Here is a 14,423-nt window from a genome sequence, read left to right as displayed (position 1 = left end):
TTTAACATTGATTTAAATTATTTAATTTTCCACTAATTAATATACCTTTAATTTATTTTACATGATTTTCGTAATTTTAGTAATTAGTACGTTGGATTCCCCTTTTTACATTATAAAATACTACTATTAGACTTGATTTGAATTCTTTACCCTTCCATTAATATATTTATTAATTTATTTTACATGATTATAACAACTAATTAAAGATATTTACATACTATTTCAGAGATATATTTTGGACAACTTAATTTTTAGAAAATTTTAAGAAATTTTTTTATATCATAAATTAATAGACTTAATTTTTATTGGTGTAGCGAATTGCATAATAAGCATAACTGTATAAATATGATTACTTTCTACAATTTTATACTAATTGATTGTTCTGAAATTTTTGGAAAAGATTTGTTGGCTCGATTTAAAAATTTATACCAATCTTTCTGTTATAAACATGATTTAAATCAAGCATTTAATTACTGTAATTTATTAATTTCATGTAAAAAATATTAGCTTATAAGTTTATAGCAATCAGAAAATTTTCGTTACAGGAAATATTAATTACCTTTTTTATGAATTTGGAATTACCTAATTGTCCCTATAAGTTTTGGGGTGGGGAATTTAAGTTTTGTTTTAACCATGTTATTGTCGGTCATCTTCAATTAGATTTTTCTCTTTTAATTATTTTTTTTATTTTTAAGATTCAAATATGAAATCTTACTTAAAAAATTAAAAAGATTGACTATAGTATCACTCAAATCAACTGGCTTATTATATTATATTACTTTACATAATAAAAGATTATACCGATCTTTCTATTATAAACACGGATTAAATCAAGCCTTTAATATAACTTTTTTTGGGGGGGGGGGGGGGGGGGGGGGGGGATAAAGATAAAAGATACTAATTCATCCAAAAAAAAAAAACGTTTGGGTGTAAGCAATTAAAGGGACGCTATATAGTCTATGTAAGGAAATTGTAAGGAATTCTTACAAAAAAAATCAAATTGCATTCAATTAATAATAGAATTTGGTTTGATTTTGTAATTCAATTTAATGGTGATTTAAATTTTGATGCACTATTATCTCCATCCACCAGATATTGCTTATCTCTAACGTTGCATGAAACTTTTGAGAGAACTATAAATACCATGTAGCAGCACATTCAGAAACCAAGTCAAAATCGAAATTAGGCAAAGCATTTCGATCTAAAATGGTGAATCATATCTCAAACTGTTCTCTTCTCTTTGTAATGTTGGCTCTGACTATAACAGGTAAGCCTCCTTTTTAGCATTGTGGTGCTAGTTGTTATTAAACTACAAATGATATAACAACCCAATTAACATAATTTTCCTTCATTTTTTGTGTTTTATATTTTGGAGCATAGGCCTAATAGAAGTAAAAGGAAACACATGTTCACAACCATTGGGTGGATGTGGTCCTATGGGACAGTGTGACCAGAGATGTAAAGCTCTACACATTGATGGACAAGGATCTTGTGACTTAGGCTTGTGCACTTGCTACTACGGTTGTGCAGATCCTCCACCAAGTCCAACCCCACCTAAAATGTGCAATAATGGTCTTGGAGTTTGCAGTGTTCAGTGTGGTGATGCATGCTGTAATGCAAAATGTGCAAGTAAATATAATCAGGGAACAGGGATGTGTAGCACCATTGGTAACAACAACTTATGTACTTGCCAATATAGATGTGGCTGAAGTTTATGCCAGATTATATATCTAGCTAATTTATTCCTCACTGTACGTTTTGATGTGAGTGGGATAGGTATCTCATGATTCGATCAAAATAAATGATAATATATGCATGGTTTCCTCTTTCAATTCCAAAGTGTTTGTGCATTGTGCCCTTACCTATTTTTACATGTTTTTTTTTATTACTAGAATATTGGTACATAATATTTACTATAATTTTATTCATAAATGATTTTTATCAAAAAATTTAATTGGTTATTTTTCTTCTTAACTATATTTTTCCATTTAAAAAACTTAAATTCAAAATTTTTCTTAAGAAAACCAAAATGAATTTCATTCAAACTAACAACATATTATTACACGATTAATTTCTTTTGTAAAAGATCAAATTTGGAAAATAGTGAAACTTAATATTGATTCAGCATGCATAAGCATAAAGAATATAAAAAGCATAAGGTGTTTGATTTTTTAAAAAAACATAAGGTGTTTAATTATTATTTCCTACCCTTATTAGAGGAGATGATGGAATTAATTCATGCAAAATTGCTATATATGATGTTATGGAGTCTATTGAAAATGAGGAATGAAAAATTGTGGAATGAAGTGGAGGAAAATGTTATAGCAGTCTGCTGTAGAGCGAGTTTGGGGTTACTAGATTGGAGGCTAACTCAAGATTGGAGACATATTATTAAAATAAAATTTTGGTACCTAATAAAATGGGGACATTTTGGTTTTGGTATTTATTTTTTTCTTAAATTTTATTTTAATATCTGACAAATTTTACTTTAGAAAAAGTACCCGTTGATAGGAAATCTCCGAGCAAAGGTCCATGTCGTCAAGTTTGGGTCATTTAATGATAATTTTCACCAAATTATAAATTATAATTTATAGAGATAATGTTATGAATTATAATATTTATCTCATTTTGATTTTTATGCATTATAATAAATTTATTATCTTTTACACAATAGGGGCATTTTTATAATTATAACATACATTCTCAGAAAAATATATTGTGAACTAAAAATATTTAAATTATTTATGGGAATAAAAAAAAAGTTCCCAAGAACTTTAATTGCTAACCAAAAAGTTTTTTTTTATTTTATAAAAAAGCCAGATATATTATTCCCAGACATGTTATTCTTAGAAATGTTATTTCGAAATTGAAATTAGATAACTCAAAACAAACGTCCCCATAAAAATGTCCCCATGAAGCAACTCCCAATTTCATCCAAACATTGACCTGCCACTTCCAATACTTTTGGGGGCTAAAACTTCCTGCACTTGTGGGACACAACAAGAAGCAATAGTGGGAGTATATGAAGCAACACCAGTACTATTAACCACGACGTCCTCAGGATAAAACAGTCCAGATCACTGTATAAGATTCCCACTGAGGGAACCTTTTCTAAAATTACATTGAGACTTCAAGCCAAAAGGAAATAAGGCATAGTATTTCTATCTAAATGGTGCTTAACATTGTGTTGCTAGTCCATTAAACTACAAATGATACGAAACTCAAAAATATTTCCCTTTATGTTTTTTTTTTGTTTTATATTTTGAAGCATAGGGCAAAAAGAAGAGGAAGGAGATTTGGGTTCGTGTGACTCCATCAGAGATTTTGACTCTCCTATGCCAAATATTAATGGCCAGCCTAACAGGAATTGCACTGCTTATATTGGAGATCGCGGTCCTCTGTGCACTGATTCTTGTTGCAATTCAAAATGTACTAAACAATTCAATCAGGGTGTAGGGGTTTGCGACGTCTTTGGTGTGAGTAACAACGCATGTGTTTGTCATTATGTTTGTTAGAGTTTAATTTATGGCATATTTTATATCTAGTACAGATTGTGTATCTATTTACCTCTGGGATAAATATGTCATGAACTAAAAATAAACAAGTTTTTTCAGAAGTGTTTGCATACATATATATAGTTTATTACCTAACATTTAATTTACATAATTTTCTATAAGATCTAATTTTGTAAATATTGAAATCCTCCAAAGTCATTTCGCATAGAATGAACACAATGGTCATAGAAGGAACACAATGTTCGGTTTTGTCTTTTTTATTTTTTGTTTTAGATAAATTTAAGGTGATCAGTGATGGAAAGATATCCTTGTCTATGGTACAAAAATATATTCGAACTTAACAATATTTATAAAGCACTTAATTATATTTGCCGCCTTATTCCAAATTGATCAAGAATAATTAAATTTGTAACTTGTTAAACAACATAAGACTCTATCATCTTTCTCTTAACATTTTTTCTTATTTTATTTTTTCCAAAGAAGGCTAAACGCCCAAATAAATAAATAAATATATTAGAATAAAATATAACTGTATACGCCAGTTCTTTGTATTTAAATGTTAAAATCAATCAATAAATGCTTTTTTTTAACTCTAATCCCTTAGATGAAAAAAGTCTTAGATTCTTTATTAAGTCTTGATCCCTCAACAACTTAAGAAAGAAACTAATTTTAAGCTTAGTAACACAAGATAACACATGAACCATGCTCCATTCCTAGACACCAAGTTCATTGGGTATTTTGTTTTAGATTTAGACAATGAGGTATTTTCCAAAACAATCATGTCCTAAAATCATGCCATGGTTGGCCATTAACAATAATCAATTCATAATTAAAAGACCGAAATTTATTGATTCAGTTATAAATTAAAGCATTGAGGATAAAACTCTATTTACATAGTCCAATCACAATAGTCATTGTAAAGTACTAATAGTATATTCAATACCTATACATCCTTTAATTTCTTCAAACAACCTTCGAGATTGATTTACTTAGACTGCCAGTAAAGTTTAATGGTTACGGAATCCATTAACAATAATCTCTACGATACAATATCAAGACTTAAACTTCATTGTTTGAGGACCCTAGGGACTCCTAAATGGTTAGAGGGGACTAGGAGGATAAGGGATAGGACCTATGGGTAATAGCTAATATGAGTTGAAATTTTATGGAGTAGAATCCGTGTTTGATATTTGAGTTGCCTAACCAGTGGTTTCTAGAGTACATTTGTTATAGTTATAGTGTGTGATATGATGATACAGATTGTCTGCTAAACAGCTTTGTATGAGGTCCCCCTCCAATCCCTTTTCCACTATAGGTATCAACCAAAATAAAAACACAATTCTTGTCTCTCCTCTGCCTCTCTCTATATACCCTCATATTCATAATAATTTTAAGCAAACCTCACAAACCATCATCATCATTATTTACCATTCCCACCCCATGAAGTGTTCTCTTTGTCCCTCAAAACCATGACTCACCTATATAGTTGTATCATACATACGATGTTACCTCAAAGTGTACATGCAACTCCAATTAAAAAAACTATTTTCACTTTCGAACACAGTCATTACCATAGTACCCAATAAATTAAGGACAAGCTGGGTTAATTGTAATGTTGTTATATTTTCATGTTGCTTATGCAGAACTTAGTCCAACAGACCCTAGAGTTTGACCTCAACTGTAAATACCAAGCCGCCAGAGTATAAAGAACTGGTAAATGACGAAAACTAACAAGTAATTAACAAAGTTAACTTACCTCACAAAAGTTGGACAAAACTTAGCCCGGACAAGTTACCGGCACCAACGAAACGCAGAAGCACACGAGGGAGGGCACTACAGAGGTTTGCTACGAAGGAGGTTGCTAGCTAGGGTGTGCTCACAACAGATAGGAAGGGCAAAGAGTTAAAAGGTAATGACGTGGTTTCTAAAATTTTATTTTAATTTGCAAAACTGCAACAAGGACGTTTTTCACTACTCAAACGTAGTCATTTGAACCGCTCAAATACGACATCGGGCAGCACCAAAAACATTGTCGTTAATGTCGGGGTATTTACAAAAATGCCACCGCTACAGATTCAACAACGTTCGCATAGCACCGATGTTATATTGATGTCGTGGAAATGCTTTTTTATAGTAGTGCACAACAAGCATTAAACAAAGAAACAAAATACTAGCATTAAACACAAACAACTGAATATATATATATATATATATATACCCCCACACACACACCAAGAGATACAAGAGAGTTTGAGTAAAGTTACATCTAACCCCAACAATGGAGGAAATTAACTACTCATAGCCATGAGTAGCATCAAAATACATGGAGGAAAGAAGAAGATGAAGAATGGAACCCAAGTGAATCTTTCTCTCTCAATGGGTTTGCAAAAATGTGTCAAATAAAGTGTCTCCTCATGCCATAAATGACAATCAACCTTATTTATACAAGAGCCAAAAGTTTCTATTTTAAGTGACTTTTAGCTGAGCTCAGAATTCTAGCTTAGCTAAAGTGCAAAACATCTTTAGTAAGAACATAATCTAGCTAATCAACTCCAAAATTTAGCTTCAGCTTGTAAAAGTTCATTTTGTTTGTTGTCAGAATTTAGCTTCAACTTCGTTCCTTATCGCAACTAAATTGAAGTTTGCTTTTTTTTTTCTTTAAAATGACTCTAGAGCTTTTATACTTTCCACTCCATTTCTACAAAAAGTAGACAATAAATATGAGATGCAACCTAAAAATAGTAGTATCTCCTTTTAAGTTTGAGAAAAAATATCACTTTAAAATTGAATAAAATTTACAAACTAAGATAAAATGAGTAAAACATCACTTTAAGATTGAATAAAATTAGATTAATTACCTAATGAAACATGAGAAAATTAAGTATTTAAGGCAATTATCACCCATATGATACGGTCTTCAGAATCTTACATGAGAGGAAGAAAGCCAAATGTAGCCACAGGATAACTTGCCAGCAGAAAATAGTAGTATCTCCTTTTAAGTTTGAGGAAAAAAACCTTCAATTCTAATTAGAGAAAAAAAACAGAGCATCTAAAATATTGTATACAAGTTTTCTATGCCAGCCGCCTGGTATAATGCAAATAATATGCAATATGAAAAGTGTGGATGTTGTCAATTAGTCAATCATGTCTCAATAACTAACAAAATTTGACTTTCTTTTGGATGCAATTAGTATGCAACAAAGCATACACATATCTACTAACAAGTGTTAGATTCAGCTAGCAAAAGTGACTAGTTCCTCACAATGTAACAAATTAAAGTTTGAATTCATGTTAGGATCATAAATGAGAGAATGCCAAATTATGTCTCAAACAAAATTACTTCCATGTAAAATACATGTGAGGAAAAAAAGAGCTTACACACATCTAATAAGTCTCGGAGGCAGCAAGTCATGGCATGGTGGTCGGGCCACAAAAATGATTGCTATAGATCACCATGTTGAATTTATTTTGCCAAGTCCTTGGGACAACAATGAGAATTATTTAACAAATTACATTTTTGTATGACTATTTTGTTACACCATTTCAAATATCCAAGTATATGCAATTCTTATACTAACAAAAACCAACAAATATTTAAGAATCTAGCTGTAACAGAAAAGACAAACATTTTGGTAGAAAATAATCACGGATATTTTAAACCATATCATATTAAGGCATTCATGTATATGACCTCCAATTCAAAGAACCAGGTGTTGTTCTAATGTGAAAAATGCAAATAATATTTTTTTACACAAATTTTTAATATATTCTTTATTATTGGTCAAAATTTATTAAAAATTATAAAATCTCTTTCATTAAAAAACACAATTTTGTAACTTCATATAAAACTTCAACAACAAAAAAAACATTTAAAAAAATGTATTACTAAAATTTCTCTTCGAAATGTGCCTTGCCCATATGATACGGTCTCCGGAATCTTACATTAGAGAAAGAAAGCCAAATGTAGCCACAGGATAACCTGCCGGAAAACTTAGCAAATGAAGCTAGCTAGCTCTCTAGCATCATAGCAAATTAATGTCGGCAAGTCATCCTTGGCTTCATTTCCACTTTCAACCTCTGCATGAAAGACTCCGAGACCAAAAGCTTGTGAATTGCCTCAAACTTGTTTTTCCTTTGCATGTAAATTTGGATGATCTTAAGTCTTTCCCATGCTTTACTTTGCCAAGGGGTTGCTCCCATTTTATAGCCAATGTAGAGGGGGTAAATAGGGATGCTCTCATGCATGATGAATTCTCCAATATTCTCATTTTGACTCACTATTCACAATCCTTTTGAGGCAAGTGATGGTTTGCAGCACTGAAAGGGCAATCTGTATGTGCATGATTAAAGCATCCTTTTGTGAGGTATTCTTATTTCTTCCCAAAGCTTACAACATTTTGGGTTGGAAACTTTAGCCAGCATAGAAAATATTTCTTGGGTCTCCACCTTTCCATCAATCAACTGGCACATGGCCCCAATGCTAAATTCCTTTTTTGGTGGGAATAGAATATTTCAAAAATTAATAAATTGAAAAATAAAATGGGGCGCAAAGGAATTAGGATTTGTGCTTTTGGAATAGCCACACTTTTTCTTATTGGTTATGGGCACGTCAATGGGTTTTGAGTTAATTTTGACTCAGGCTAGCTATGTGCAAGAGACTAGTTGACGGCTAACAATTTACTTTTATTATTAATTTGCAGAAGGCAAGGATCTGATTTGTATTCAAATGACTAAACATGACATGATATCTTTCTGGGACTTGAAATTGACATGGTGCTAAGGAATACGTACAAAAATTAAAATTAGCCTTGATAGAAAGGCTAGCTACAGGGGTGTGTAAGTGGGACAATTATTCTGACGAAATTTTCTACTTAACTAGAATGAGATGCTTTTATTGGAAATTTGGAATAATTACTTCAGCCAACAAACAGTCACAGCAAAAGTTAAAAGTGAAATTTGTCAAGAATATATACCAATTAATTTTGATACATGTCAACCTATTGAGCAATAAAAGCTAGAAACGACCTACAAAGTTTAAGTTTGCGGCCAATATATAATAATGAGTCAGTTTTTAAACATATGGTCACAGGTGTAAGCCGGTCATGCAAATCAGTAAGTCAATTATTTTACTTTCAAACTTGACCACAAAAATTGACGTTTAGAGTACTTAAACTTAATTTTATCCTAATTTAAAATTTGAATTTAGCTTAAATAAAACGTAAAACTTGAACTTATTTTGTTTAGCTCGTTTATATTTACATATTTTCTTTTCATTTATCAAATCTGTCTAAGATTCGTGAAGGGAATGCTAAACTTGGTGCTTCCTCTGATGAGACCTATATGTGATTTTCAAAGATCCTCTTGTGGGCATGCAGAGCATTCTTTTAAGAGATGCTTTAGGAGTAGCTTTTGTTTTTCTTTGCTCTTTTGTTTCTTTTCCTTCTTCTTTCTCTCATGTAATAAAAAAAATATTCTTATTTTTAAGTTTTCTAATTTACACTACAGCATAACCGCTGAATAGCGCAAGACGCGTAGCGTTAGCTTCTAAGCAATATTACAGTTAGTGATGGCCAAGCCGTTGGTAATCTTACATACTTTTAAAAAACAAAATTTAGTGTGGGAGTTAGGGAAATGGTTTTCGTATAGAAATGCATCGCTGGAGACAATAATGTTTTGTTTTTTTTGTTCTATAGAATATATTGCCGCAACTAGTTAGTGTTTAGCAAGTAAAAGATGGATGATGGGCCAGCACTTAAGCGACGCTAAACCTAGAGTACAATAATTAGCTTTGTGCACTAAACGATGATTATTTTTTCGTCACTTTTTTAGCAATTTCTTGTAGTGTTAGTACTTGATGAACACTTTATGTTAGAGTACAAGATAGTATAAAAAAGGGAGAATACAAAAATATTTGAATATGGAAATTATGAAATGATGATACTTTCACTCATGCTAACGTCAGTAAAACATCAAGATTAATTAATGAAAGTCAACACTAAATATGACTTTAGTGTCAATCCTACATTTGCCTCATGATTGATACTTTCTTTCTTGAAGTCACTCACGTTTTTAGGATCTTTTCAATAAAATGAAACGGAAAGAAAGTGAATTGAGATGAAAATTTTAAATTAAAATAGAATTTATGTAAAAGTATGAGTTTCAATGATACCTAAAATATGTTCGTTTAGAATAAGTGTATTTTACGCATAGTAACAGTGGATCTAAGTTTAAATATCTAATCTAAAGAACTAGTCATATTTTTGTAATAATTTAATTTGTAATAAACTAAATAATTTGATTTTAATCAATAGTTAAGATATGTGGTTAATTACTTTGTTTGAAAATAGTAATTTAGAGCAACCAGAGATATTGCAATAAACTTATCAGATAAGAAGGCCCGAGGCTATGATTAAATCTTGTCATTGAATTCTCTCAATTATACATTAATTGAATCTGAATTCTCTTGAGGTTGTTAAAATGGTTTGGCCAAATACTTCCAATAATTTTTCTCTTAATTTAGTTTTAATTTGGTTAATTAAGAAATAAATTATGAGAAAACATAAACACACAGAGAATGATAATAAAAAATACCTAAAATGTTTTGGTCAATCATCATTCTAAATGATTTAGTTGTTTTATATTTCCATTATTCATACGAAGTTGATCACAAACACAAAAATAACTAAAATATAAATTGATAAATTCTAATTAGAAATTAAGTACGATAGAACAACATAATTTACTTAATAAAAACAATTTTAATTAAATAAATTGGAATTCATATACAAATTACATCATAATCATGGACGCATACAAGCAAAACAATAACCTCATATACATGAAAAAGATGAGGGAATGAGAAAAATTATAATTAGAGCCCCCCTAATCTTCCATGTGTTTTTCTCGATCCAAAAGAATTCTCACACTAAGCTTAGGTCACTCATGGAGTCAATTTTTGTGCACAACATAAAAGATAAAACATACCCTCACACAATTCCCCTTTTTATAAAAATAAAAAGTATAGCAGACATGAGGAGTAGTACGTCCTGTTGTTGAAGAGCATGGTTGTTCTCCTTGAAGGGGATAACTTGAATTTTGAGTCTTCGCAACAGCACGACAGTGCTCTAAAAAGTATGACTATTCTCATATGTTCTAATGTTCTTTTCAAATTCTCGAGAATCAAACCAAGGTCATGCTAAAGAGAACATGAGTGTGCTGGGATGAGTACGGTTCTGCTCTCAAAGAGCATGGTCATATTTTTCATTAGAGTATTCTTTTTTGTTTCTTTTTAAGCTCTTTTTTACAAAATTTTCACATTTTTAATCCCTGACTTGGCTGAATCAAGCTTAACAGAATTAGTTTTGTCAATAAAATCACATGAATTGAATTAAAAGCAAAAGCAAGGCAAAAATTCTTGTAAAAGAACATGCAAACACCGATTTATCACCCACCTCATTTTAGTATTCATTTCCCTCATTTTTAGATATCTGTTACTAAAATAGAAGTTGTGACTATTTAAAAAAAGGTAAACACTAATTTAATTAAAAAGATTATTTTAAATTTAGCTACCTAGAGTTAGCATTGGCCTGATTAATATGTGACTTTAAAATGCTTATGCTAGATCTATATATAATTTTTATAAAATGATGTTTTTATTTATTTGTTATTGATATATTATAGAACAAAGACAGAATAAAATTATTAAAACATAATAAAGACATAAGATAAATAATAATGTAGAAATAAACAAAAATAATCGTCATATACAATTATGCTCATGTTTGTAATATGATAGTCAAAGTGTACAAGAAAAAGACATAAAAAAAGGACAAAAATATCTCTAGACTGGTATCGTCATCCAAGAAATGATCGTCCATATAATCTTGATAGTATCGATGTACTTTTAGGTGTCAGACTCTTAGTGTATGAGCATGACTGGTATCAAAAGCTGCACATGCACCATCATAGCGCACATGCATGTTGCTCCAAAGTAGTAGTCCTCTCCTCGACACTATTAGCAACCTCTTGCCAAATGCTAAGCTCGGTCGACCCATCAATCTTCTGTGTTGTATCTGCAAAGGCCTCACAAATTTTTGCCTGCATTTAGCTAGAACATTGTTGAAAGTCCTTATGTTCAAGTTTAGAGATCATAAACTAGTAAGATGCTTATATTGTTTGACAAATGAAGTTGTGTAAAAAAAGGTTGTGATTGACAACTTACATATGCCTTTTGAGAGTGACCATCAACACAATTGTCATACCCTTCTTGTCGGTGGCCATTAAGAGCTCATTAAAAATGTAAAAAAGGCAATTGATTTTTAGTCTAAAATTATGACACAATAAAAAAAATACTAATCTACATGAAACATGTGTATGCAAGGGAATACACATACTATATTTCTAATGCCACCTTGAGGGTAAGACCTACAATTTGTAGTTTGGACTACTCTATCTCTAACAGAAGTATGGTTGGTCTTGTTTTGGGATGAGGACATCCAAAAGACCTCACTATTCCAATAAGCAACAACACCAACCCAGCTTCACCCCCAATCCAAATAAGCTTATTTTTTGTAAGGATAAATCCGGCTAAACATAGTTTTTTTTAATTCTTATAAAAACAATGTTTTCAATAAACAAAAGTCCATGAAACAGAATTTTTAAAAATTAATTAATTTGAGTATCTATTCTTTAAGAAGATAAGTTAGAAAATATTAAAAATTATTGAACTGTCGAAAATGTTAAAAACTTCTGAAACATGGAGATATGTTTGACTTGTTTTCCCGAATTAATTAAATTTGCTCATCTTGTCAACTTTGATTCTAACTATTTCTGTCTAAGAACTTCATAGAACAAGGGTGTGTTTACCTAGCATATACAAGAGAGTCATTAGAGTCTCACATGAGAGGAAGAAAGCCAAATATAACCACAGGATGACTTGCCGGGAAAATCCAACAAATGAAACTACCTAACTTGCTAGCTTAATAGCAAATTAATGCCTGCAAGTCATCCTTGGCTTCATTCCACTTTCAACCTCTCCATGGAAGATACTTAGACCAAAAACTTAGGAGTTTCCCCAAACTTGTTTTCCCTTGGCATATGGATTTTGATCTATTGCCAATTCAATCTCTATGTTACTAAAGTTAGTAAGTTACTGCCATTTATAAGCTAGAGGCAAGGGTTAGTGGCAAAAGTTAGATGCTCTCATGCTATCAATCATATTTTCATTTTGACTCACTATTCACAATCTTTAGGACAAAATTGATAGTTATTCCTCCGATAGGGCAACCCCACATTCGACCTGTTTTATCCTGATTTCTTCCAAAAGCTTCCTTCATGCATTTGGATCGGCCACTTTAGCACAAACAAAGATTGTTGGGGTCTCCACCTTCCTTTCTAGTTTCAATCAATTGGTTTCAAAGCTAAATTTCCTTTTTGTGGGAATAGAATCTTTCAAAAAAGGGGAGGCAATGAGGATTTGTGCCGTTAAATGGCCATACTTTTTGGTTATGAGCATGACATAGGGTCACGTAATTTGGGTCATGGTTATCAGGTTGTGATGGTCAGAGTGCACATATGCTACTTTCAGAATTTTTTATTTTTATTTCCTAATTTCATTTGAAAATGGAAATGGATATGATTAAGCTTAATTCAAAGGCTAGGCATGAACTGTGCAATGCATGATATCTTAATAGATATGGTGCTAAGGAATAATATAATTCATAGATGTGGAAAAGGGTTGAAAAGGAATAATGTGAGCTGGGACACCTTTGACAAACCAGATTTTCCAATTAAGAAAAAGATGTTGAGGTTTGCAATGGAATAACGCAAGTCAATAAACAAATTCGGCAAAAGTTAAACAGGAATTAAAATGTTACAAGCTATTGAATATCGATCATATAGAAGTCAATCTCATTATATAACAATATGTCAATATTTTGGTCAAGAGAGAAAGGCATAATGTGTGTTAAATGCGCTGACCGCTTGCTAAGAATTGTGCTATTCTCAAATTAGTATATGTTCTTGATTGTGTGGTGAGCATACCTTCAAGCTTTACTTGTGTTGATGGAGACAAACTTTATACTATTGATATTACATTTAATTTTTAATGTATTTAGAAATATTAAATAATTGTTTCATATTAGGTATTGGTCTAAAATTTGAACATAAAGTGTTAAATTCCAAATTGCGTATACACCTCCATTTGTGTTTGTGTGATATTATTATAAAATTGATTTAAAAACTTAGAACAATTAAGATTCTCCCGTGCTAGATGTTGGTGCAGGTCCAGCATTCTCAAATGAATTATTAATATTTGAAATTCGTTTTCATGATTTCCTATATAAATGTTTGAAAGCAAAAACAGATTGAAAATAAGATGATGATTTTATAAATTAAAAGTAAAAAAGAAAAAAAAAAAAACAGGGCTTAAGCTCACCTTTTTAATTAATCACTCGCCTTCAAATGATTATTCCTTCTATTTAACCTTATAAATTAATTATGGCTTTGTACGATTGTATTTTTCAAATGATTATTCCTTCTATTTAACCTTATAAAAGTTTACAGTGTTACCACCTCTGTGTGGTTAACTGACTTTTACAATTTAAGAGTTGATTAATCTCGTATGTTATTTTCTATTAAAAATAACAGATATCACTCTTTTTGCCAGAACTGTAAGCATTCATCAGTGATCAATATATATTGTGTACCCAAGAAACATCGGAACTTACTACGGTCATTAATTAGCCTGAAACTGGTGTGAGAGATGTTTTTTCATGTGAAGTATGTCATGTTGATCACTACTAATTATAATAATATCATCCATATACAGAATGAGATAAATGCATCCTTGGCCAGAATGACAATAGAATACAGAATGGTTGTCTTCACCACAGATCATACCAAAATGTT

The sequence above is a fragment of the Glycine max genome, chromosome 15 (genome assembly GCF_000004515.6).
Source record: "Glycine max cultivar Williams 82 chromosome 15, Glycine_max_v4.0, whole genome shotgun sequence".
NCBI lineage: Eukaryota > Viridiplantae > Streptophyta > Magnoliopsida > Fabales > Fabaceae > Glycine > Glycine max.
Note: the sequence above shows the minus strand (reverse complement) of the source record.